The sequence below is a fragment of the Canis lupus genome, chromosome 24 (assembly GCF_003254725.2).
Source record: "Canis lupus dingo isolate Sandy chromosome 24, ASM325472v2, whole genome shotgun sequence".
Taxonomy (NCBI): Eukaryota; Metazoa; Chordata; class Mammalia; order Carnivora; family Canidae; genus Canis; species Canis lupus.
This window is the reverse complement of record NC_064266.1, coordinates 40,481,398-40,506,208: the sequence shown is the minus strand read 5'-3', so window position 1 is coordinate 40,506,208 and position 24,811 is coordinate 40,481,398. Positions and strand designations below refer to the sequence as shown.

The 24,811-nt window shown below is 39.1% G+C and overlaps 1 long non-coding RNA gene across 1 annotated transcript; it reads right to left on the bottom strand.

Moving 5' to 3' along the window:
• Nucleotides 1-17,998: 17,998 nt before the first annotated feature.
• On the bottom strand, nt 17,999-23,250 carry LOC118352160 (uncharacterized). Its single transcript, XR_004808842.2, has 3 exons — nt 23,185-23,250; nt 21,222-21,254; nt 17,999-18,131 (listed from the first exon to the last, which is right to left on the bottom strand). It is a non-coding gene; the product is annotated as an uncharacterized LOC118352160 (long non-coding RNA).
• Nucleotides 23,251-24,811: the final 1,561 nt, after the last annotated feature.

The following is a 24,811-nucleotide window of genomic DNA, read 5'->3' as shown; positions in this document are numbered from 1 at the left end:
TAGCTCCTGTTCCTGGTGAGTGGGCTTGGCCCTACTTGAGGCACTTAGGATACAGAGAAGCAGGTGACCTTCTTCCTACCCTCAGATAAGCACAGAGCTATACCCATTCCCAAAAGCAAAGCCTGCTTCTCAGAGAACAGTCCATATATTTGTATTTCACTGCGACTCCAGAACTAGACTGCCATAATATAGGATTCCTTGGAGGTCCAATTAATTTCGGACTTTTGTCATACTCTTGTACCTTGGAGTCAAAGTTCAAATGCAGAAGAAAAAGGACCAGAAGTTGCATACTTATTCCTTCTTGTGCATCAAGAAAAAAATAAAGAAAAAACTCCAGAACATTCAGACCTCGTGTCCCCCTTTTGCAGGGTTTCAGAATGCAAAACTTGTATCTTTAGGCCTTAGACATGAGTGAATCTGAATTCCTTAAAAAATATGCTCTAAATTTCTCCTATAGGAACACATTTCTATAATTCCATTGTGCATTATCTTCAGACTCGTAACCCTGGAAATATGATGGGAAGAGAAAAGCAAAACAAACACACAAAACATTCGCTTCTATCTGACACCTGCTGTCTATTCAGAGGGTTTGTATCTGATCAGAATTAATGTGGCAGATGGAGCCAAATGAATAGTGACTGCCACCTTCCTGAATTATTTCAGGTTATTCTGTATCTCCAGCTATACATCAGGAAGAATAAAATGACACACACACACACAACAGTAATCATTTACGAAAAGAAAGACAAGTTAGAGAAGTCATGACTGCAGATCTCGCAGACCCCAAATCCTTTAATTTATTCACTCTTGTTTCTGCTTAAAATATAACTGGCAGGTCTTTGTAAAGTCCACAATATAATTGCCCATGTGTACTAGCCTTTAGTGGCCTTCCAAGTAATTTGAAGTAACCTTTTCTAATCTCAGAGACATACTTAAGGGCCCTCTGTGCATCAAGGAAATCATGTCTATGCAGCTGGGATAAGCTATGCATTGCCGGCATTATTCTGACACAACAATAAAGACCTAAAAAATGGATAAGCTGGGTTTTTACCCTCCAGAAGATCTTTCAATAGGCATCGCATTTTGATTTCCAGGTATTTGGTCAGGTTTCTTGGTTTCTAACACTTTGTTGATCTCTAGGTATCTGAATTGGCATGCTGTAAGTTTTCCAATTAGAATCAAAGCACATTTTTGAGTAATCAACTTGTAGTGAAATTGGCTGTTAATAAACACCCATTAACGTTTTTGAAAAATCTGAAGCGGATGAAGTAGGCAATGAATGGATAAAATGGAAACTTCTACAATTATGGATCTTGTTAATCCCCTAAACAGTTCAAGTGTACTAATTGAAAAAAGTCTAATATTAAGGTTTTGAATGAAGTCCTTGAAGAAGCATGAGTTAAATCTCAAATTTTATGCCAGGAATGTTCTAGTTTAAAATTAGAGGTGCCTGGGGGATGAGGCCAGTTAAGTGTCTGATTCTTGATTTTAGCTCAGGTCATGATTTCAGGGTCCTGGGATTGAGCCCCATGTCTGGCTCTGCGCTCAGCGTGGAGTCTGCTTGAGAAGTCTCCCTCCCTCTTCCTCTGCCCCTCCTCACCCCCAAATAAATAAATCTTTAAAATTAAAGAAAATGTTCTCCATATACCTTTGCCAATATTAAACAAAGACATAACATTTACAGTTCATGATGAGCAAATTTCAGTTTTCTTTATGGATGTTTCATGTTTCTTTGTTTTACATCAAGAAAAATCAAACCTGGGCAGCCCAGGTGGCTCAGCGGTTTAGCACCATCTTCAGCCCAGGATCCAGCCCCATGTCAGGCTTCCCTGCATGGAGCCTGCTTCTCCCTCTGCCTGTGTCTCTGCCTCTCTCTCTCTCTCTCTCTCTCTCTCTCACTGTCTCTCATGAATAAATAAATAAAATATTAAAAAAAAAGAAAAATCAAACCAAAATATGAATTAGCCCCAATGCTTTTTCCATTAACATCAGAATTACTTGTTATTTATCTATTTCAGACATTCTCAGAGAATATCCACTTCTCACTTCACTCCCGGCTCCAGCCTTGGCAAGATCCGATTCAGCTGGGAAAAAAGAGGTCTGATGTTTGGGAGAAGTAGAATTCTTAACTGAATAATCACTATCATTTGGACTAACTTGTCTTATAACCAAGCCATTATAATATAGCTTGCTGCTATCTTTTTATTTTATTTTTTTTAAGATTTTATCTTTAAGTAATTTCTATACCCAACATGAAGCTTGAACTCACAACCCCAAGATCAAGATTCCCATGTTCCACTGACTGAGCCAGCCAGGTAGCCCAAGATCTCTTTTTATATTTGAACAACCAAAACCAAAAGAGTACACATTAGCTTTCTCCATACCACAATCCATCTTGTATAACTACTTTATAACACTTATCTCTGCAATTATATAGCCACTGTTATTTAGAGGATACTCGCTTAGATAGAAGATAGTTCTGTTTCCAGCCCTACACTGCATATGTCATGAAGATATGATAGTATTTTTTCACTTCCCAATATCTGCAAAACTTGGTGTTGGACAAATAATTGCTGTAATAAGTGCTAGTTAAAAAGTTATACACTTGGGAGGAAAAAGAAAAACGACATGCACCTGGCTTCTAAATCATAACCATAGATACTTCCTATTTCTGTGATTAAGCTTTTTCTTCTGCAAAATAAAAGTAGTATTTATACTTACCTCATATTGTAGTTCACAGATATTAAGCATTGAGAAAAATACCTGACATACAATGAAACTTCAAGAACTATTAGGTATTGATGTTATTATTACTACTAGTAGTAGTAGTAGTAGTAGTAGTAGTAGTTCCTTCCAAGCATCCATTCTCTAGGTCCAGTAATAACTCCTGCCCACCCTGCCAAATATGGATGCTCTGTAACTAAGGGCACAAGGCTAGGTCTGGTCAATATGAGCCAAGTAATTCCAATTTAAATAAAGCCAATAAAAAGTAAAGCTTAAGTTAGAATGGCTGGGAATATGAAGAGAAGGAAGGAAGGAAGGAAGGAAGGAAGGAAGGAAGGAAGGAAGGAAGGAAGGAATGATAAAGAAAGGAAGGAATGGGAACAAATGACATCACCTGGGCCCTTCAATCTCTCTTCTACCATTTGGATTCTCATAAACCAATACATTTCTTAAACTCCCTGTTTTTGTGCTTATGGCAACCAATAAAGAACAAATACAACCACTGATTCTTTGTCTGCCAAAGGAAGGAGTTAGACAAAAGTATTTCCACCGAAATTCTATGATCCGTGTTTATATGGCAGTATTCTGGTCCCCAGCTCAGGAACCCAGGAATGTCTATTTAGATGGCCACAACTAGCTTGTGGAGTCTGTAATGAGTTCGCAATCCCTGACTCCCCAAGGCTGACTGGCTTTTAGGGGATTCTACAGCGAGGCTGACATTGACTTAGAGCATTTTTTTCCAAATGCCAAGTCCTCTTCCCAGGTAAAAAGGGAAAAATTGGATGAAGTGGCCGCATTTCCTAACGAAAAAGAAGTAAGCTTCATAGCGAATGCAGCAGGAAGACAAGAGGTCAGGAAGAAAATGCAAAAGGCCTGATTTGGCACAATGTTTCAGAAGGGGAAACCCTTTTCATGTGTTCACAGTGAGTTTTCAAAACAATTGAGGAAAAGTAGACATCTGAGGACTGGAACTACAGCAAGCTGTCAAGCAATTTCTTTTTAAATTTTCTGAATGTAGAAAAAGAGCCTATCAGCTCTGCAGTAGCCAGAGGATGGAGGTTAAATAACCGAGTTTCTAAACTTGCACGATCTCTGGGAAATAAAGACGAAGTTCGAGGAAAACTTGAACCTTGAGCTCCAGTTTTCTGACGTGGACTCAGGAGGGCTGGGCAAGGTGATAGTGAGAGACCCAACTCAGCTCTTGAGTTCTCTGATTCTAGGAGATCCTAGAGGATTGCAAGGCTGTGCAGACCCTCACCATGAAGATGAAATCTTGTTAGGTGAGAGCTGAGAGAAGGGAGAAAGTGCTATCATTTTCCAAGTTAACACTATCAACAAGATACATGGATTGTTAAACGAGAAACATCCAAGACAGACAGCTGATGAGTTTCAGAGAGGCTTGTTAAAGACCTTTCAGAAAAATACCCCGGATGAGAGCTTCAAAACCTGGAGATTGAAACACAGAATATCCTTTGAGAGAGTGTCATTATATTTTTTAAGTGTTTTAAAGGGTTTTTTTTGTTTTCATTTTTCAGAGATGTGTATTAGCCAAAGACAATGTTTAACATAAGAGGCATAGAAAAGAAAAAAAAAGATAAACAGTTTTCTCTCATACTACCATCTCTTCCGGCCTCAGGTTTGGTTTGGGTTTTTTTCCTCTGCAAAACTAAGATAAGGGTGTAGAGAAAAGCAACAAGGCACTGGAAAAGTTCCTCCTTCATTTAGAATCTTTATCAGGAACTCTGGCCACATTTAATGTGGTAATGTTCCTTGACTCTAATGCAGCAGACACAGCAGGGGAGCAGATTTCAGGTTAATGATTCCCGACTCCCAGGCCCAGGCTTGCCCTGCCATTCCCAGTCTTGCAGATTCAAACATCCAATGTCAGTGTTCACTCTTTACAGGTGCTGATGTCAATCCACAACAGTTTTTAAATTTTATTCACTCCATATTTTGTGAGAGTCTGTCCCCATAGTACAGATGGTTGGGGAAGTTATTTATTAAGCAAGCCCCATGGAAACAGGGACTTGGAAATGTGATTTCTATTGACTGTAAAAGCCAAAAATGTCAATATTCATTATCCTGGCTTAGCAGGAAGCTATTTTTTCTCAATTGCCCCAACGATCCACCTTAACAAATGCACAACATCACAAGAGAAATTTAAGTAGAGTAATTAACATATTTAATCGATTAAGTTGAGAGAAATTAAACAGAAGGTCCTTTTTCTGTCTTAGCATAAATCAATTGCCCTGGAGAGGTAGATGAAATGATTTTGAGTAGTTATCAAAAGTCTCTTGTCAAGGACTCTAAAGAGCACTGGAAGAAATTAAACCAACTCATTTCTAAGTTAGTAAGTGCTCTTTTTATTTAAGCCTAAAAACAAATTCAGGCTTGTCTTCCCTCTGTGTCCTGAATCCATATCGGTGTCCACATACTTCAGCATATAATTTATGCAATCCAACTCTGTTTTACTTAAAAATACTCATTTGGATATTTCTCAGCATTTCAGAACCTGGCATCTCTGGAAATACAGGTTTCTTAAGGCACCCTGTGGGATTCAATGAAGATTCAACACAACCAGAAATCAAATTCATCATCTGCAAAACCTCCTAAGAGTGAGGGGAACACTCTTCCTTTGGTATAATGGGAAATGATTAGGTTGCAATAAGAATATTAACCATTTGTCCCTTCTACCCGGATATAATCTTATCATCTTGAGGATGCAGAAAACATTTTGCAGCACCTTTAAATCTAACCCTGTGGACACTCAAGGTTTTTAGGGGTGACAGTAGCTTAATTGATTAGATTATCAGCTCTCTATAGATCCTTTCCCTTTGAATATGCACCCAGGGTTTTATTATAGGATGTAACTGCCTAGACCTTTTACTCCTATACAGGCTTTTATTTTTCAGCTAAGAATACAAGTAACTCCTACAAATCCATCATGTCTGAAAAAGGGAAGAATACTTATACACAAAAGACAGGCAGTCTCCAGTGGCCAAATGTTAGTAGTAGGTAGGCAAAACAAGTTGTCTTTGAATAGCTGCTAGTCTGGAATGAATCAATAAAATAATGGCTATTGGGAGCTAAATATCCTTAATTATTTATAGATAACAGTTTCAATTTTTTTGATGGCTATTACTAAGCCACATTTTACCATCACAACAGTAAATAGTACTAGTAATAATAACTGTAATAAGAACATAAGTTAATTATTTTATTTTTATAGGGTGCTTTCCTATGCCATCTCATTTGATCTTTTAGAATGACCCTCACAGGCCATCATTATTCCTATAATTTCATAAGTGCAGAAACTGAGATTCAGAAAGCCTAGGTGAATTGCCTGAAGCTGTTTGTATACACCTGTATTTTCTGATTCCCCAAGTTCATTTCCTGTCTTTAAGATCCTGTAGCCACTCAAGCTTAGGTTGGGTCAGTCACGTGCTGGAAGCATAGGGCAGAAGTTAAGTACAGCAGAAGATCCCCATTAAAACAGAGCTTGGGAGTCTCAAAGACCAGGGTTGAGGCTTGGCTCTGCCACTGACCAGCTGAGTGGCCTTGAGAAGTACATAACTGTTCTGTACTTCTGTTTGTCCATCACAAAAACGGACAGGTTAGGATTAAATGCGATAATACATGTAAAGATCCTGGACTAGTAATTGCTCAGGAACTGGTAACGGTTTCATAACAGTCATATCATCTGTTATAGTCATACAGTCTTATAATGATTACCACCATTCATACAGAATGGCGATAAAAGAAGGATGAGGTCAGTTTTAGGAAAACCTTGAATGGCAAGCAAATAAGTATGGTTATTAAGTTATTCATCTTTAAGATCCATCCCTGCTCTTGGGGACCCTAAATGCAGCCAGTTAATATACCCCTAATATACCACAGATCTTTTTTCTTCCTTCTTTTAGAGCATTCAATATGCTCTATTAAGTCTTCTGATAATCCTCCTTTACACTAAAACTTTCCAGAGGCAAGGATTCTCCCAAATTCTAGCGTATTACCTGGCATACAGTGGACACTCAGCTAAGGAGTATCTGTCAAATTGAATTAATTAGAGATGAGGGCATGGCACCTATTATAATGCCTATCCATGGGAGTGGCCTGATGATGGGTTAAGCATTAGGAAGATTTTCAACCAAGTAATGTACAAAGTGGCTGATAAGAGAGGAGGGCCCAGAGGAGCACAGAGCATAGACTGAAAGAAGGATGCTGCAACTGGCAAAAAGATAGGGAATTCAAAACTAGCATCATGGGCAAAGGATTTAATACACCACAGAAGAAGTTTAAACTTGATGAAGAGTGGGTTTGGGGAATGAAGAAGAGACAGATTATGTCATGATGACGGGGGTGATAAGGATACTGGTGGTGCTATCAACACAACCAGAAGTCAAGAGAAGTTTGCAATGGGTAACTGATTATTACAATTTGAACATCATTATTTCTTTAATGGTATTAGTAATTTGACACCTTTTTTTCAGAATCACTAAGAAAATTCACATCAGCTTAAACATAGCCAATAATATCATAAGAGCAAATGCTTATCTAAAAACATACTGTGTCTAAGAAGCTGTTTTTCAACTTTTTAGATTATCTCAAAACCCACATGGATTCTCACCCATTGTGTCCTGAAGTTTGAAAAGTTATTTAATGCCTTCAGCAATTTTTCCATCAAAATTATATTCCTCTGGCACTAAGCCAGAGAGGTAAGAGAAGTAGGATTCTTTTCTTTTTTTTAAGACTTCTTTATTGAGAGAGAGAAAGAGAGAGTGGGGGTAGGGGTAGAGGGAGAGACACTTCAAGCAGACTCCCCACTGAGCGTAGGAGGCAGGGCTCCATCTCAGGACCCTGAGCTGAAACCAAGAGTTGGACGCTTAACCGACTGAGCTACCCAAGAGCCTCAAGGCAGGATTCTTTCCATAGTACCTAACACAACAGTAAAATTACTACCTAGACATTTTAGATATCACTTTCTGACTCAATTCTCCACTCCTCAAGTTTATTGCTTGAAACAATAAAGAAGTGATGGAAGGGCTTTATTTGGAAATACAAGTATATTAAGTTTTACTGTGGCTTACAGGAGATGAGAGAGCTTTAAAACATTGTCTGTAATCAACAATACAGAAAAAAACTAATTTCAACATCGCCCAAAACAAACACACTTGAAAAAGAGAAATATTCCCACCCAGTCTACAGAGGGTTTGTTCAAAATGTTATGAGTAACTTGTCAAACTATTCAACTAAGTTATTCACAGTTAAATAGGTGAGGGTAGACCAGTCATTAAGCAACAGGAAAATCACCCATTGCACACTTAGTGTGTGGAGGTACAAAGAAAACACTTATTTTCACATTAAAACAAAAACAAAAACAGTAAGGAGTTAGAAAAAAAACTATCCAGTGATATAGAAAACTGACCAGTCTCCTTTATCCACATTCATGAGCCAGTCAGTGGGGAAGGGGGGCTTTACCGGTGTCTCCTTTCTGCTCTCAACCAAAGCAGCACATTTCACAGCTACTTAATTACATGTTTCCTCAAAGTGTCTGAGGAATGAGACTGTCTGGGCAAGGCAAACGGAACATCATGCTCTAGCAGGGAAAACTGATCAACTGAAGTGATCTCGAGTGCTGTGCTGCCTGCCTGCAGCCAGGTCCCCGACAAAATGAGACATGACATCTGGAACTAAACACGGGTCTCTGTTTGCTACGGAGCACAGTGAAAACAGTCTGGGTATTTACGATACAAAATACTAAGGAAAATGTTATTTGACCTTTACCCACTGGACTGGGACTTGCAAGAGGCCCAAGAAACTTCAGTCTTAGGGGAGCCAAAAGCTACAGGGCAGAATTTGCCAAAGTTCCCTCCACCCCACAGGTCCCTCTCCAGCCCTTCTCCTTCCAGCCTTGCTCAGGAGAAGGAAGTGGCTCCTTCCTCCAAACAGCAGAGGCCCCTTTAGTCCCTGGAGCATCACTCAGAAGCTTATTTCATAACCACAAGGTTCTGGCTCAAAAAAGAATAATAATAAGCACATACTCAACATGAATACAGAGCTAGAAACCAATATAATGTATACATAAGCATCTACACACATATACACACATGTATATGTGCACGCAGACATGCAAATGCAGATGTACATACATGGATACATAAACTACATATATACATATATGTATGCACACATATACCTGACTATACGTACACATACACAGATGTATATGTAGCTCTACAAATGTGAATACATATGCATATTTGTATATTCAGCTAAGCATGCATACAAATACATATACACCCGTGCATGTATTTATATACATATATTGCATGCATACAAATACACACATACATCTATATACATGTGTTCGTGTGTTTATTACATATATGCATATATATAGCATGTAATGCAATACAAAGCTCATAATAATTAGCATGGTTTTTAACATACATGAAAGAGAAATTTCTCTTCTCTTGAAAGCACAAATCTATATACCCCTGTATTAAGCAGGTACTGTTCTGCCTGGAGCAAAAAATGAAATCAGGAATTAGAAAATCATCATGGAAACCATGATTGTGTATGATATCCAAATATTTTAAAGAAAATGAGAAGTAGAGATTTATGAGTTGTAAACGATTTGAGCAATAAATCTTTTTTCTTTTTTTTTTTTCTTTTTAACATAGACCCCTTTGCAACTCGATGAAAGCATGGGCTTTTTGTCCAGAAAAAAAAAAAAGAAAAATGTAATACCCATATCACTATGTACATGAATTCAGCCTGTCCCAGATCCTCCAAAGGTTAAGAACATTTTGCCTAAACATTTTGTAAGTAGATTCTTCTAACCTCAAATTCCATTCCCTAAAAAGCACAAATTTATCAGAAATATTTGATCACATACCCTCCCCTCATTTGTTTTATTCAAAGTCCCTGAATGTTGCTATACCTCTCTAGTATTGAAATCTACTAAATATACTCAGAAATAAATAAGTGGGCAATTTTTTTTTTAAATATCAGGAACTGGAGACCCATGATAAAATTTCTAACTGAAATTTCTAACATTTCTTATGAACTTGGAAAAAAGAGGAGTCAGATGTTACGTAAGAAAAGCTTACATAGGATCTGTATATTAGGAGGTATTTTATAACCTCAATATTAAATTACAGCTGCAAGACACACATTTAGATTCATCCATGTGGGCAAATCTTGCATTTTGGAAAGGGTGATAGGCAAATATTAGTATTTGCAAATGCAATTCCTTTCTTAGATCAGCAAAACACATCTCTTTACTTTTTGAAATTCGGATCTGATTGTACTTCAAAGCCTTTCTCTGGGAGACCTCTAACTTGAAAGATAAATCAAACCATTCAAGGCACAGGAGAAAAAGATTTTGTGATGAGATCTGAAAAGAGCCACAAGGCAGAGTCCACTTTTGAGGAGAGAAAGAGCTACAGGGCACCTACTTCTGACTCTACTGCCGACACCAGCCACGATTTGCCCATTTCAGAGGGTGACAACAATAATCTCTAACCTTCAGAGGCCAACATTCTCTTGTTTGGCTGCCCAGCAAACTATGGAGTAACAGAAACAGCAGAGAAACAGAAGGTCATGGACCTGAGGAAGGGGTGCAGACAGGGGAGATGATTCTGTCCTAAGCAATGGGGAAAGATTCACATGGCAGGCTGGACAAGTGGCCAATTGCAGAATCTGTTAGCATGAAGTTACCATATCACTCAATATCCCATTCCCCTCTACTCCTTCCAGACAGGTATCTGGAAAGCAAATAGGCTTCCGCTACCCAGATGTGGAGTAATGCAATTAAGAATTTATCTTTCTCTGACAATTATAAGAGCAATCTTCAGAGGAAACCATCTAAACTTATAAGGATCTGACTTTATCTTAGAGTTCCATTTTAACTAATGGTTTCTAAATTACTTGAGTGGAAAATTAAGAATGCAAAACTTCACTTAAGGATGCATTAGGAACAAAGTGCTTTTGCAGTAAAACTTTCATTAAGGAAGCTATGTACACATGCATTTAAAAATACACATCTATTTCTTCAGAATACAGGTAAACAGATAAAGTAATCCGTTTGAATTATGATGTCTGGGGCCATGCTGTGCTTAGACTTCTAAAATGGATAAATTTAGGATTTTTGAAAATCACAGTTATCCAACACTGAGTTCCAAATGCAACCACTTTCTCTCCCACTTTCCCATTTAAGGTCTAAATGATTTCTGCTCTAAAACATATTTTGATATTTGGAGGGAGGGGGAAGAAGAGGGAGGCAGTTCTTTGTCAAAAAAATTGCATTGGAGAATTGGCAAATAAAAGGCAAAATGTTTAAATTTAAAAAATTTTCCTTCTTAAACTTTAATGTATGATATACCTATGAATCACCTCAATGAAGATCTTGTTAAAATGCAGATTCTGATTTAGTAGATTTGGGGAGTGGCTCAAAATTCTTCATTTCTAATAAGCTCCATGGGGTATCAATATTGCCCAAGTTCCTAGAGCCACATTTCCAGGATCAAGGAACTAGGACAATAGATCTCAGCCTGCCTCCAGTCACCTAACACATAAAGAACATGCCTACGTGCACAGGAAGTACTTTCTGAAGCATGCCCAGGGGCTCTCTAAATTCTCAGGATATCGGGTAAAATTTCACCCCTATGCACTCCAGAAAGCATATTAGACAAGACATGTGACAGCTATGTATATAAGTAAAATTTTGAGTTGGTGCTGGTTTATAAGACAAAAGTAAATCATTTGCAAAACTTCCTACTTTATTATTATCAAGGTTAGCTTCCTGGCTATTATTACTGTTCCTTGGGAAAATTAAGAACCCTCATTAAATAGGTAAATACATTCCTGCTACCATTTATCCTTGAGCAATTCTACAGCATTACCCATAGGAAAAGCAGCTCATTAATAAATCAGTCTTTGAAACTGGGGGCAAATACCATGTGACTATTCATTTGAGTCTCACACAAACGTTAGAGATTTTTTTCCTTTTCTATGACACTTACTAAGCATGGCCTGCCTTTTTTGACATGTCATCTTTTCCCACTTTGGTTTCAGCTACTCTGGAGGATGCCAGCTTCCTTGAAGAACCACCCAAGATACATACAACATAAACAAATTGTGTTCCTACTACTTAACACTGTTCTAAGAATTATCTATCCTCAAAATGTTCTCCAAAATTGGTAAAAATTTCTCCATTTATATGGAAACAGACACAGACACTTAATTTGGCTTATTTCTCAACTCAACTCCTAAGTATTATTCAATGATTTCTGTGATACTATAGTGAGAACCACTGTTCTAAATTAGAGAATAAGATGTCCTGCCACAATATCTTGTTTATAGGATTAAGCTTGACAACACAATGTTACTCCAATATTAATATGCTGGTGCTTCGCACACAGTAGGCACACACAGAAAACTTGAATTGTAACATAAATCTGAAGACTCAATAACCAGTATTGCCTTAGAAAACACCAGCATGCTAAAACACATTCTCATCCTCATAATAGGTACACGTCAGCTATAATTCATTGAGTTAATCAGGGTTTTTCACTTAGATTCATCATTTTAATGCAAAAGGCTGGGAGCGGGAAATTAAAACAGCCTCTTTCAGATCCTTTGTTCCAACAGTCCATAACTAACAGAATGACACAACAATTCACTCAAGATCCACATCACAATACCACTTACCATAGCATATGTCAGTGGGCGCATTCCATTCCTTATTTAAAAAACCACTGTTATACTACCCTATTTTTAAAATTTTAAATAAGATAGATGGAGTATAATTTGAGAACATGAGGCTGCCCTGAACAGACCATCCTATTGGTTTGCAAACTGGCCCTGAAACCAAGAGGGCAGGGCAAGAGGGAAGACAGAGGTAGGCCATGATGGGTGGACAGGTGGCAGTTTTAACCAGCAAAGGAACTTACTTCTGAGGCTTGTCATGGGGATCCCAGAGGAGATCTCCACACCTCCTGCCAGAGTCTTAAAGTTTATAGAGAGGCCTCCATGGGGCTCAACACCACACTGCTCTCTCAAGACTGAGAACTTGAAAATAGCTGTAGGCATAGAAGGGGAGAGAGGGCAGAGTACACAAGCCACGGACAGAGGAGGGACCAGATCACAGGTCAGCCAGGTGGTTTAACTCTGCGACCTCTTCCAACACTCCCTTCCTCCTGCAGCACAGGCACAGTGCCAAAAAAAAGAAAAAAAGAAAAAAAAAGCAACAAAAAAAACAACAACAAAAACTTTACAGCAAAGGGTCTTCTAGGGTATAATTGACTGAGTCCCAGGGGTTCCAGGAAGTCATCCAAGGACCACTGAATGGTTGGAAATCATTTTGGAAAAAAGTAACAGAAGGGAAAAAAAATAAAGTAAAATAAATCCAGAAATGGCAATTTTTAAAAGGGCAAGACAATTTTAGATGCAGGAGGCAATGCTGGTATTCAATCATGCTGAGCATTTTTTGTTCTGTGTCCCTGTGAAACCAAAATGGCTAGTCAGTTGCCAGTGTCAACCATAACAGTAACAAAATTGGAACAGTCATGACCCTCTCCTCCACTTGTAAAGATGGATTTGTGTTCCCTCTAGTCCTGTGGACACGGTGTGGGCTTAGCTTGTGCTACCTATTCAAACAATCCTACAAATAAAATGAAAACAGGTGAAGGCACTTGACAGGAGGATGACCCTGAAACACCTCTCCTCCTGTCTTGCGCTTTCCACTTCCATTCTCACGCACTCTCACGGTGTTTCTCCTGCTGCTTTCTTCTTCTAGAGCTTCTAGAAGGAAGGATAATTCTGACCTCTGCTTCTCCCTAAAGACTCGAGGTGGCTTTCAAGGTAAAACCAACACAGCACAGCTTTCTCCATCCCATTTTCTGAAAGGATAAACATTCAGTCTAGGTCAGGAATTACACAAGGAGGGGGAAGAGTGTTTATTTGCTCTTTTGTCAACCTGGTCTGTTGTCCTTGAAGAAATAAAAGCCCACTCTGGAGAAACACTTCAGAAAACCTCTGTTCAGGGAAGAATCGCTTTCTCTTTCTTTTTCTACTATTTTGTTTTTGCTTTAGTAGTTGTCCACATATGTATCACTTTTTTTTTTTTTTTTTTTTTTTAAGCTGGAAAATAAAATCATGGAGGAAAGGTTTGAGATCTGGCCTGGACAAGAAATGTGATTAACAAGTTGAGGAACAGATGCTAATTTTGTGTAAACATTGATCCATTGAGGAATTTTATTTAATTGAGTGGTTGGATTGGTTAAAACTTAGTGCTTTTTAAATGTTTAATAGCCAAAAAAAAAAAAATGTTTAGTAGCCAGATCTTTTTCCTTTCTCTATATGCCTGTGTTGATTCAATGGTAGGGACCCAATAAAGGATAGACCATATGGCAAGACAAGGAGGTAGTTCACAGAAGAGGAAGGAGCCATTGCTATGGGGCTATTTCCATTTCCACCTGCCTTTCCTAAGGTGAAGACCCAACCCAACAAAGGAATTTCTCTAAGCACCTAACAACATTGGTGGGATACTGTCTGGGGGGATATTGCCTTTTCTTGGATTAGCTCATTTACCACATATAGTTCAGCCAAGGGAAGATGATGAACGATTATTGAAATTGGCACCAGGCTATCCATAAGTTGGGGCAACACAAAGAACCCAGAACGTATGTACCTGTGGCTTCCAGATAGAATATTCTTCAACATCAAAAAAGAGGAAAAAATCAGAGGTTAATTCTCACTTTGAGGGGTATTTTAGCAATAGTTTGAGATGTACTGAAAATGTCCCCAAAGATAACCAGGATCAATAATCATTAAACAACACGTATGTATCTTGGTCCATATTTTAAACCATATGCTATTTTGAATGGTAACATAATATAGTCTCATATAGACATATTTATTATGTGACACCTCAAGATCACTCAGGCATGAACCTCAGTATCCTTCTTTCCCTAACCCATCTAACTTCACTCAAGCCCACACCCCACTGATTTTTATCAAATGTGTCTTCTCTTCCCCCTCTGTCTGCCCGCTGCCTGGGTTCAGTACTTCATCATGCCATGTCCACGACTAAAGCAACAGCCTCTCACCTGCATTCCTCCTTCAGGGCTAGCCATGATGTGGGTTTTACCTTACAAGTGAGCTGGGTTTGCTACCCAGCTGTGCCTTTACTTCCCCAAAATAATAAATCCACGCACCAGGCTCTGCAATCTCCCTAAAGGAAAGGACATGTTTTTAAAACATGATTGATCTATCAATCACTCAGTGTATGCTAGTATTAGCACTGCTATCCATCAAAGTATCTTACCCCCTACTTAAAATCTTTCATTTCAAAGGCTCTGAGACCATTGCTCTTAGGACAACATGAATAAAAAGGATACGTCTTTTTACATTGGCTATAAAGGCTTTTAATCACATTAGCCCGCCACATCCTCTTGCATTCACTCACTACAATTCATGCTCTGTTCACCTAAAACTAACTTTAGGCACCCAATTTAGCATATTGTTCCATGATTCCATTTATAAGTCTTCCCCCCACCTCTACATTTGAACCTTGAATCTGCATCCATGAATGCCTTCACTGGAGGGGCACAATTCATGTTCAATTCATCTTAGAGCCTGTATTGTCTGGTATGGATATTGGTGCCCAGGAAACGTGCAGTTAATAGTTGCTGAGTTATTTTAATTGGACACCAGAAGTGACAAATGCATTCCTCTGTTGATGTTCGCAATGCCTCTGAAGTGCCAGAGTAGAGACAGTGGATGGAGAGGAGGTAGAATGAAGTTTGAAGATTCATGCACTGACATTTATATTAAAAATCTGTCAGGGAGAAGGAATGAGCAGCATATTAGTTGCATTTATTCCACTGTGACTTGAAGTGATATCCTTGTCAAGGAAAAGCATGTGGAGAATTACTTAGAACAAAATCATAAAAAAAAAAAAGATTCAACTATTAGCAAGAAGTTAATTTTGCTTTCAAATACTTGGTTAACTTTTGAGTTCATTTAGATATGTTCATACGTATCTCTCTTTTAGAGGAAAACTCTAGAAGAAGTATGAAAGGTGTGGAAGTCATCAGGAGCTGGGGGATAGAATACAATGGCCCTTGTGTGACAGGCTTGTGTACACACACATGTGTACACACACAGAGAGTACACAAAACTTCACTGTAAGGTTATTTTGCTTTTCTAGATCTTATAAACCTTAGCGTCTGCATTATCTACTTTATACACATATGATTAAAAATCGTGTTCCGCTTGTGCTTAAAATCCTCCCGTTGTTCCCCACTGAGTCCTAAGCATGGGTCAATGCATCATTCCCCAGCCAAGTCATTCCCATCCCTCCAGTGACACATGCACCACCCTTTATTCTATAATGGGAGATTCCTTGCAATCCCCAAATGGGCTATGATCTTTCCTACCTTCTGGCATTATGTGTCTATTCCTTCTGTCACTTCCTTTTTCAGTATCTCTGCCTGTCTAAAATGCTTTCTCTGTCTCTCAAAATGTCACTTCAATATCACTCCTCCTGTAAAATCTCATCGTAGTAAACATCTCTTATATTTGTTTGCCTGGTACTATTTTTCCTTTTTATTTTTGGTAAAGCTACTCCCCATGCTTAGTTGGGGACTGCTCCTACATCCCCATGGTCATAGCCTAAGCCAGAAAATCAGAGCCCTGGGTCCCCTGACCACTTCGCTGAGCTCACTGGTCTCAGGAAGAGACTAGGAAGAGTTATAACGGACCCTTATCACAGAAGAATCGGAGAACAGTGTGCAAAATGGAAACTAAAGCATAAAAAACAAGGTGACTCTCAAGGTGACTTGAGAAGCAGGCTTTTTGTTTCAAAGAACAAGACAAATGTACTGCTTCTGGAACCAGAGCTGGAAGTCAAAGAAAAGCCCCCAAGGCTGGTTTTGAAAGGCAGCTATTAAGTGAAAGATCTACAGGTCCTTCCTCTGTCTTATACCCTACATAAAAATCAACTACAAATGGATTAAAGACTTAAATGTAAGACCTGAAACAGTAAAACTCCTAGAAGAAAACATAGGCAGTATGCTCCTTGACATCGGTCTTGGCAATGATTTTTTTGGATTTGACACCTAAAAGCAAAGGCAATGAAAGTAAAAGTAAATAAGCAGACTACATCAAATTAAAAGGCTTCTGCACAGCACAGAAAACCCATCAACAAAATGAAAAGGTAGCATACAGAATGGGAGAAAATATTTGCTAATTATATATACAATAAGGGGTTAATAACCAAAATATATGAAAAACTTATAAAACTTGATGGAAAGAAGGAAAGAAGGAAGGAAGGAAGGAAGGAAGGAAGGAAGGAAGGAAGGAAGGAAGGAAAGGAGGGGAGGGTGGGCAGAGGAACTGAATAGATATTTTTCCAAAGAAGACATACTAATAGCCAACAGGTACATGAAAAGGTGCTGAGCACCACTAATCATCAGGGGAATGCAAATTAAAATTGTAATGAGGTATCAGATTGAGAATGGCTATCATCAAAAAGAAAGGAGGTAGTGTTGCTAAGGATGCAGACAGAGGGAAGCCTCATGCACTGCTGGGGGAAATGCAAACTGGTGCAACCACTATGGAAAACAGTATGGAGGTTCTTTAAAAAATTAAAAATAGAATTACCTCATTATTCAGCCATCCCACTCCCTATGTGTATCCAAAGGATATGAAAACAGGATATCGAAGGGATAGCTGCACTTCCATGCACAGCAACTGAATTATGGAAACAACCTAAGTTTCTGTCATGGGATGAATGGATAAAAAAAAAAAAAAAAGAAGGTGCAGTAGGAACATCTAGCTACCTCAGTAGGTAGAGCTTTGTGACTCTTGATCTTGGGATCATGAACTTGAGTCCCACTTTGAGTGTTGATTTAACTCTAAAAAATGTGGCATATATGAACAATAGGATATTATTCAGTCATGAGAAAAAAGAATATCCTGCCATTTTTGACAACAGAGATGGACCTTGAAGGCATTATGGTAAGTGAAACAAGTCAGAGAAAGATACTGTATGGAAGCACTTATAAAAAAAACAAAAAACAAACAAACAAACAAAAACACTTATATGTAGAATCTAAAAAAGCCAAACTCATAGAAACAGAGACTAGGATGATGGTTGCCAGGGGCGGGGGTGGGGGGGGGAGGTCAAAGCAAAGGGGAGATGTTAATCAAGAGTAGAAACTTCTGGGGCACCCGGGTGGCTTAGTCAGTTAAGCATCTGCTTTTACCTCAGGCTTGATCCTGGAGTGCGGGGATGGAGCCCGGCATCAGCTCAGTGGGGAGTGTACTTTTCCAACTCCGACCCTCACAGTTTCATGCTTTCACTCTCTTACTCTTTCTCTCTCTCATATAAATAAAATCTTTAAAAAAAAAAAAAAGGGTACAAACTTCTATAATAAGTTTTGTCTTCTATAAGACAAAAATGTTCTGGGAATCTAATGTACAACATAGTGACTGTAGTTAATAATATTGCATTATAACTTGAAAGTTTCTAATAAAGTAGATTTTACATGTTCTTACCACAAAAATAAATGGTAATTATATGATAGGATGCAGGTGTTAGCTAATGCTTCGGTATTAACAATTTTGTAATATTTAAGTATAGCAATTCAACATGCTGTACACTGTAAACTTACACAATGTTATATGTCAATTATATCTCAATAAAGCTGGAAAAAAAGTTAAAAATAAGGTACATTATTTCCCACCAAAAAAGAAAGAAAGAAAAGCGAGAAGAAGAGAAGAAAAGAAAGACAAGAAAGGAAAAGAAAAGAAAAGAAAGAAAAGAAGAAAAGAAAAGAAAAGAAAGAAAAGAAAAGAAAAGAAAAGAAAAGAAAAGAAAAGAAAAGAAAAGAAAAGAAAAGAAAAGAAAAGGATCTGGAGGTCTTTGTGCTAAATGACCTCACACTGGGGATCATCAGTTAAAAGTACAGTTGACCTCTGAATGACAAAGGTATGAACTGTACAGGTCCACTTACATGTGGATTTTTTCAATAAATATAGTACAACACTGTAAATGTATTTTTCTTATAAGATGAATATTTTATTTTCTCTAGTTTACTTTATTACAAGAATGCAGTGTATTATACATATAATATACCAAATATATTTGGTATATTTGGCAATGGATCACACGATCAAGCGTTCATATTATAGGTAAGGCTTAGTTAGAGTCAACTATAGGCTATCAGTAATTAGCAATTAAGTTTTGGCAGGAGTTACACACAGATTCTCCACTACATAGGGGATCAGCACCCCCAACCCCCACACCATAATCAAGCAGGTCTTCTTTTTTTTTTTTTTTAAGATTTATTTATTTATGATAGACAGAGAGAGAGAGAGAGAGAGGCAGAGACACAGGAGGAGGGAGAAGTAGGCTCCATGCTGGGAGTCTGACGTGGGACTGGATCCCGGGACTCCAGGATCGCGCCCTGGGCCAAAGGCAGGCGCTAAAGCACTGAGCTACCCAGGGATCCCCTCAAGCAGGTCTTCTTACAGCATGGCATAGACAACCTAGTGGGAAAGAGGCTTTAGAGAACACAGGCTCTAGAACTTTCCAGCTTCATTACTCTGAGTAAGATGCCTACATTTTCTGAGCCTGTGTTTGTTCATTATTGAATGGGAATTATAATGTGACAAAAGTAGAGCTTTCGTAAGGATTATAAATGATATACACAAGCACGCAGTGCAGTGTCTGAAGCAAAGTGGTGTCTCCACAGACATAAGTTTCAAGACTATAATCTTTAAGGAAGACTTTCTGAAAATGCAGACTGCCTGGATGCCTTTGGAAAATGCCAATTTCTGAGCTCCACAACCAACCTACTGAGCCCACTGAACTATTTTGGGATCCCCAAATCTGCATTTTAACACCTCTCCCAGGTTGTTCTTAGATAAGAATCATAAACCTGAAAATGCCTAAAATACCATGAGGAACCAAAGAAATTAAGACAAAGGTGAAAGGTAAGGGCCAGGGCACACTGGAGGGACAGGGGGCTTCCAATTACTGCTGACAGCAAGAGCAGAAATAATACTTGGCAACAATAACAACACGGTATTTGCCAGATTGTTCTAAATACTTCACAGATAACAATCTTTAACCCTCACAATAGCCCCAGGAAATATGTCCTATCATTATTCCCACCTTTCTAAGGGAAGACACTAAAGTTCAAGGAGATCAAGTAACAGAGCTAAGACCACATAGTGGTTTAATGCTGAAGCTAAAAATCAAGCCCAGGTGATTTCCATAGGACAAGTTCGAAGCCACTGTGCCCCAACAGGAAGAGGTGCCTCAGCATTGCCACAAATGCTACAGTTAGCCCCCCAAATATGGCATTCTAAACACAATCATGGAAACCCACCCCTCCCCGCCCCAGTTGGCTGTCTCCCCAGTATAAACACGACTGCAAACCCATGTCTGCTCTAACATGGCAGCACTCTCCAAGCCAGGTGAATCTGCTGACTGCAAGCCCCATAGGAGCAGGGCCACGCCTCTGTTTTCACCCAGCTATCCCTAGGAGTCCATGGAAGAGCATGCCATAAATAGGAAGGCACCTAATAAATATGAGTTGCATAATGGATACCCCAGGGTGGGTTTGGAATCCAACTTCTGTAGGTTCTTCAAACTACAGGAATAAATGTTTGCAACTCCACTGATCACTCATGGAAAGTCTTTCAAGTTCCTTATATAAGTGCCATATGACCTATAAACACAGCTTCCCCTGCCTTCGGAAGACCTTCAGAGGCTCCCCTTTAAAATATAATTGTTTCCTTAAAGCCAGAGTCAGGTTCAATTGGTATTTATTGCATGACTACTGTGTGCCCAGAGATACCCAGGCAGTGTGACTTTATGGAGGGCATCGCATAGTAGCGCTTAATGAATATTTGATAAGCCCTCCGATGTTCAAGTTAGGAATCCACTGAAGAGGAGATGAAACTGAGTCTCAGATGATTTAAGACTTTACAAGACTCAGACCCAGGGCTTCAGGATGTAAGGTCAAGGTCCTCTCCACCAGGTAAAATAGAGATGGTTTAGTAAACAAAGAGTTTAACACAAAAGTACCACAAGCTTTGGGCAGATCTTCTAACTGCAATGGTTTACATTTTCTTTCAATTCTATGCAACATGAAAAATTAAGTATAAGCTTATAATGCCTTATATTTTTATAGTACTTACTACCTCATGACTGGATTCGTTTGAATTAATTCTCAAAGGGCATTTTTTGAGAAAGGTGTCAAGTTATTTATGCAAATGCTCTCTCTATATATCCTATTCAACCTGACATTTGCCGAAGTTTCAAATATGGGGAAAACACATCTAAAATTTGACAGCGAAAACACCACAACAACATTTAATACAATGGTTTATCATGACATTAATTCATGGACAATTTATCAAATGCTGATAATGGATCACAGAGGTGACTATAAGGATTGGGGAATGATGAATCCTACCTTCTCAAGTGGAGGCTGGACCTAGTGACTCATCTGTAATGAAGAGAATACAGTGGAAGTGAAGGGATATCACTTCTAAGACAAGGGTACAAAAGAATGAAACTATCTTGCTGGCACCCCCTTGCCCTTGTGCTTGTCACTCTGATGAAGCCAGCTGCTATGTTGTGAAAAACTCTAATAGACAAGCCCACACGACAAGGAGCCCATGGAGGCCTCTGGTCAACAGCCAAAGAGGAACTGAGGACCTCAATCCAACCACTCATGAAGAGCTACATCCTGCCCATGAACACGTGAGCCAGGGAGCATGTCCTTCTGGACCAGTGCTTAGATGCCTTCGATCTTGTAGGAGCCCCTGAGGCAGAAGATTCCTCTGACCCACACCTAGGTTTCTGACGCATGGAAACAGTGACATAACACACATGTGATGTGTGTTGTTGCAACCATGATTCATTACCGGGTAATTTGTTATATAACAAGGGATAACTAATACAGCATGTCTTTTTCGCCCTAGGGCCACCTCTGACATTAGCTGTGGTTGCAGTGAAGAGTTCCATGTGGACTGAAACCTACCTCCCATTGGTAGAATCTTACCTGGAGCATGTACAGACTTCCACCTTCTGCCTCAGAGCCTGTTTCAATGCCAAAAGGATCCCTTGGCTAAAAGGGCAAAGAATATTGGCTCTGGTGTCACTCACTCAGAGCAGGACCCAAGCAGGTGGGTAACTGCCCAAACTTCCACTCTTCACGTGGAGTTTTAGAAGGCCTTCTGCATCCTTCCTAGGAGGTTGCCACTGTGCCAGCAGAAATGAACTGCCATTGCCAATAGTAGTAACCCTGATAAAGAGTCCTGTGGTCCTTTTTCCCTTCCCTGGCTTGCTTCTCATACTCCTTTACTTATGAGTCCCATGATCACCTCTCAAATAAACCACCCTCATTCGAGTCTTGTCTTAGGCTCTACTTTTGGAAAAACCATACTAAGACCATGCCAATTGAACTGTCCACCGTGGGAGGACTCCAATAAGCAAAACGGCTTATGGAAGGCAAAGGGCATGGGAGAGGGGAAGCATGGGGCATGTTTAGTAGATGCAAAAGGTATCTTGCAAAAGGTTGCAGAGTTTCCCAGCTTGTCTGAAAGATGGGGGTCACATTTCAATGCAGGTTCCAAGTCCCTTTTCTTGGAGAATCCAATTCCTGGGAAGAGGCCTAAGGGCCACGTTTTTAACTCGTAAGTGTCCCAGTTGATATTAGCAGGCAAGTTTGGGTAATAGTGGATTTGCAAAGTATGGGCCTGTCAGGGGCAAGAGAGGAAAGAATAGAGCAAATTTGGTCAAAACCATGAAGGTGAAGAACCTCAAATTCTTCCTTAAAATACTGGAATGCATTCTGAAAGCAAATGGGGAGCCATTGAGGGTTTCTGAGCAGAGAATTATGATGATTGAGGCACTATGAAAAGGAGCAGCAAGACAAAAACAGATTTCCTATGGCAAGAGTTTGGTGAGCTGTCACATTGGGAACATGAAAGCCAATATAGAGGTGATTGCAAGCATTCAGGTGATGTGGAACAGAAATTCAAGTGAGATAATTGACAAAAAAAATGAATAGCATTTCATAAAATAAGCTTGAAATTTGAATTAAATAGGCTTGCTTCACAGCATTTCCCTTTCTGTACTGCCTGCAGACTACGTTTGTAGGGCCTCTGTGCATTTCTTTATCATTCTTGGCATGCAGTATTAATCTCTTTCTGGTAATTAATTACCATTACATTACTCTCAAAGTTATAGAATTTTCTCAGGGGAAAACTCTACTGCGCACTTAAAAAATGGATGGTTATTTATGTAGCTGGACCGCTTGGAAACATTTACATTTTTCCTTTATGATGATTAAAGCCTAATGCAAATAGAGTTTTTAACATAGGTTCCAAACATAATTTTTTTACGTGTATAATTGGAAGTTTGACACTTACCTGAGTGTTAGTTTGGAAGTGAAGCAGATTTTCTAATTAAATCAAAGAAGAAATTCATTACTGCTCTGAAACAAAATGTTAAAACAGAAAGAAAGAATAAAATACCAACACAGTCTTTTTGTTTGGGCTGCATTTTGCTTACATATTTGTTTGTTTTGGGGGGAAAAGGATTAAGCAGTAACTATCACAATAGATTGTCCATATTCTTAGGACAGAAACTTATTATTGTTACCATTTTATTTTTTTAAGATTTATTTTTATTTATTTGAGAGAGAGAACCTGGAGAGAAGGGAGAGTCTTCCAAGTAGACTCCCCACTGAACTTGGAGGGTGACCCAGGGCTCGATTTCAACACCCTGAGATCAAAACCTGAGCTGAAACCAAAAGTCGAACGCTTAACCAACTAAGCCACCCAGGGGCTCCTATTTTTACCATTTTAATAACAAATTCATCCTTGCTCTCTATACCTCCACTTCTCCCCTTCTTTCCCCTTCTCTCACTTTAGAACACTTGGAAGTATAGGGCACAAAAGTATCAATTAACCTCAAATGAGATGCAGCATTTCTCTTTGTTACACACATCCTGAGTAACAATGTAAGAATGAGGATTGTAGAGTATGGCCCTATTAGTTTTCATTCCAGCCATGATGTTTGCATGCCATGTGCCCATGGATACCAAAGTTAGTTTCAACCTCATGGGACATCTATAAAGATGAAATTCAACAACACGGATAAGAGTCTTGGAAGAAAACCCAATGTCTGACAAGAGCTCGTCTAAGGAGCACTCCATCTGTATCATACCTCACACACCATGCCACAGAGGAGTCTTGCCACCATCTCTGCTGCAGGTAGTAGGGGAGGAGGTGCCGGGGCACACAGGCTCCTCCCTGGTCTCTTATAGCTGCCGTGTTCATAGACTCCTCTCCACCAGCCTCATGAATAACACTAACTCCCCACTGTCAAACATTCACAATTTATCGGGAGAAATGAGTGTGTCTATGTACTGTAGAATGGGGACGTTTAGGCCATGCATGAATCCATACACTTTTATTAGCAATGAAATAGCTTATGCTTCTGTTTTTCACTTGATTCAGGAGTTATTCCTTCCCCATTTATCGGCTGTAATGAATACTGAAATTAAGCACCATCTTCAAAATATAGAAAATAAAAAAATAATAAAATAAAATAAAAAACACCATCTTCTTGGTCCCTTCAAAGCCATCTAATTGGGAGTAGGGGGAATAACATACCACTATTCTTGCAGTCTAACTAGTTTATCTTTAGAATAGAGCTAAATCAGGAGGACCTGTATCCTCTTCTAGTGCCTTAGGTCACACAACCGTCTATATGCACAATCCCACAAACACTTAGGTTATCACTAAGAAACCGACTGGTCAATCCATGAATGTACTAATATTAAGCATTTAGTGAGAATGGAGAGAGAAAGCCAACTGGAAACAAAAGATATTTGAAAAGGAAGAGAAAAGCCAGAGAAGAAACAAACAGCAGAGGGAGAGAGAGAGAGAGAGAGAGAGAGAGAGCGAGCAAGGTGGAAAACAGAGAGAGAAATAAGAGGATAGTATTCACTAAGATAAAGATCAGCAGAACAATTAGCTTTGGATATATCAG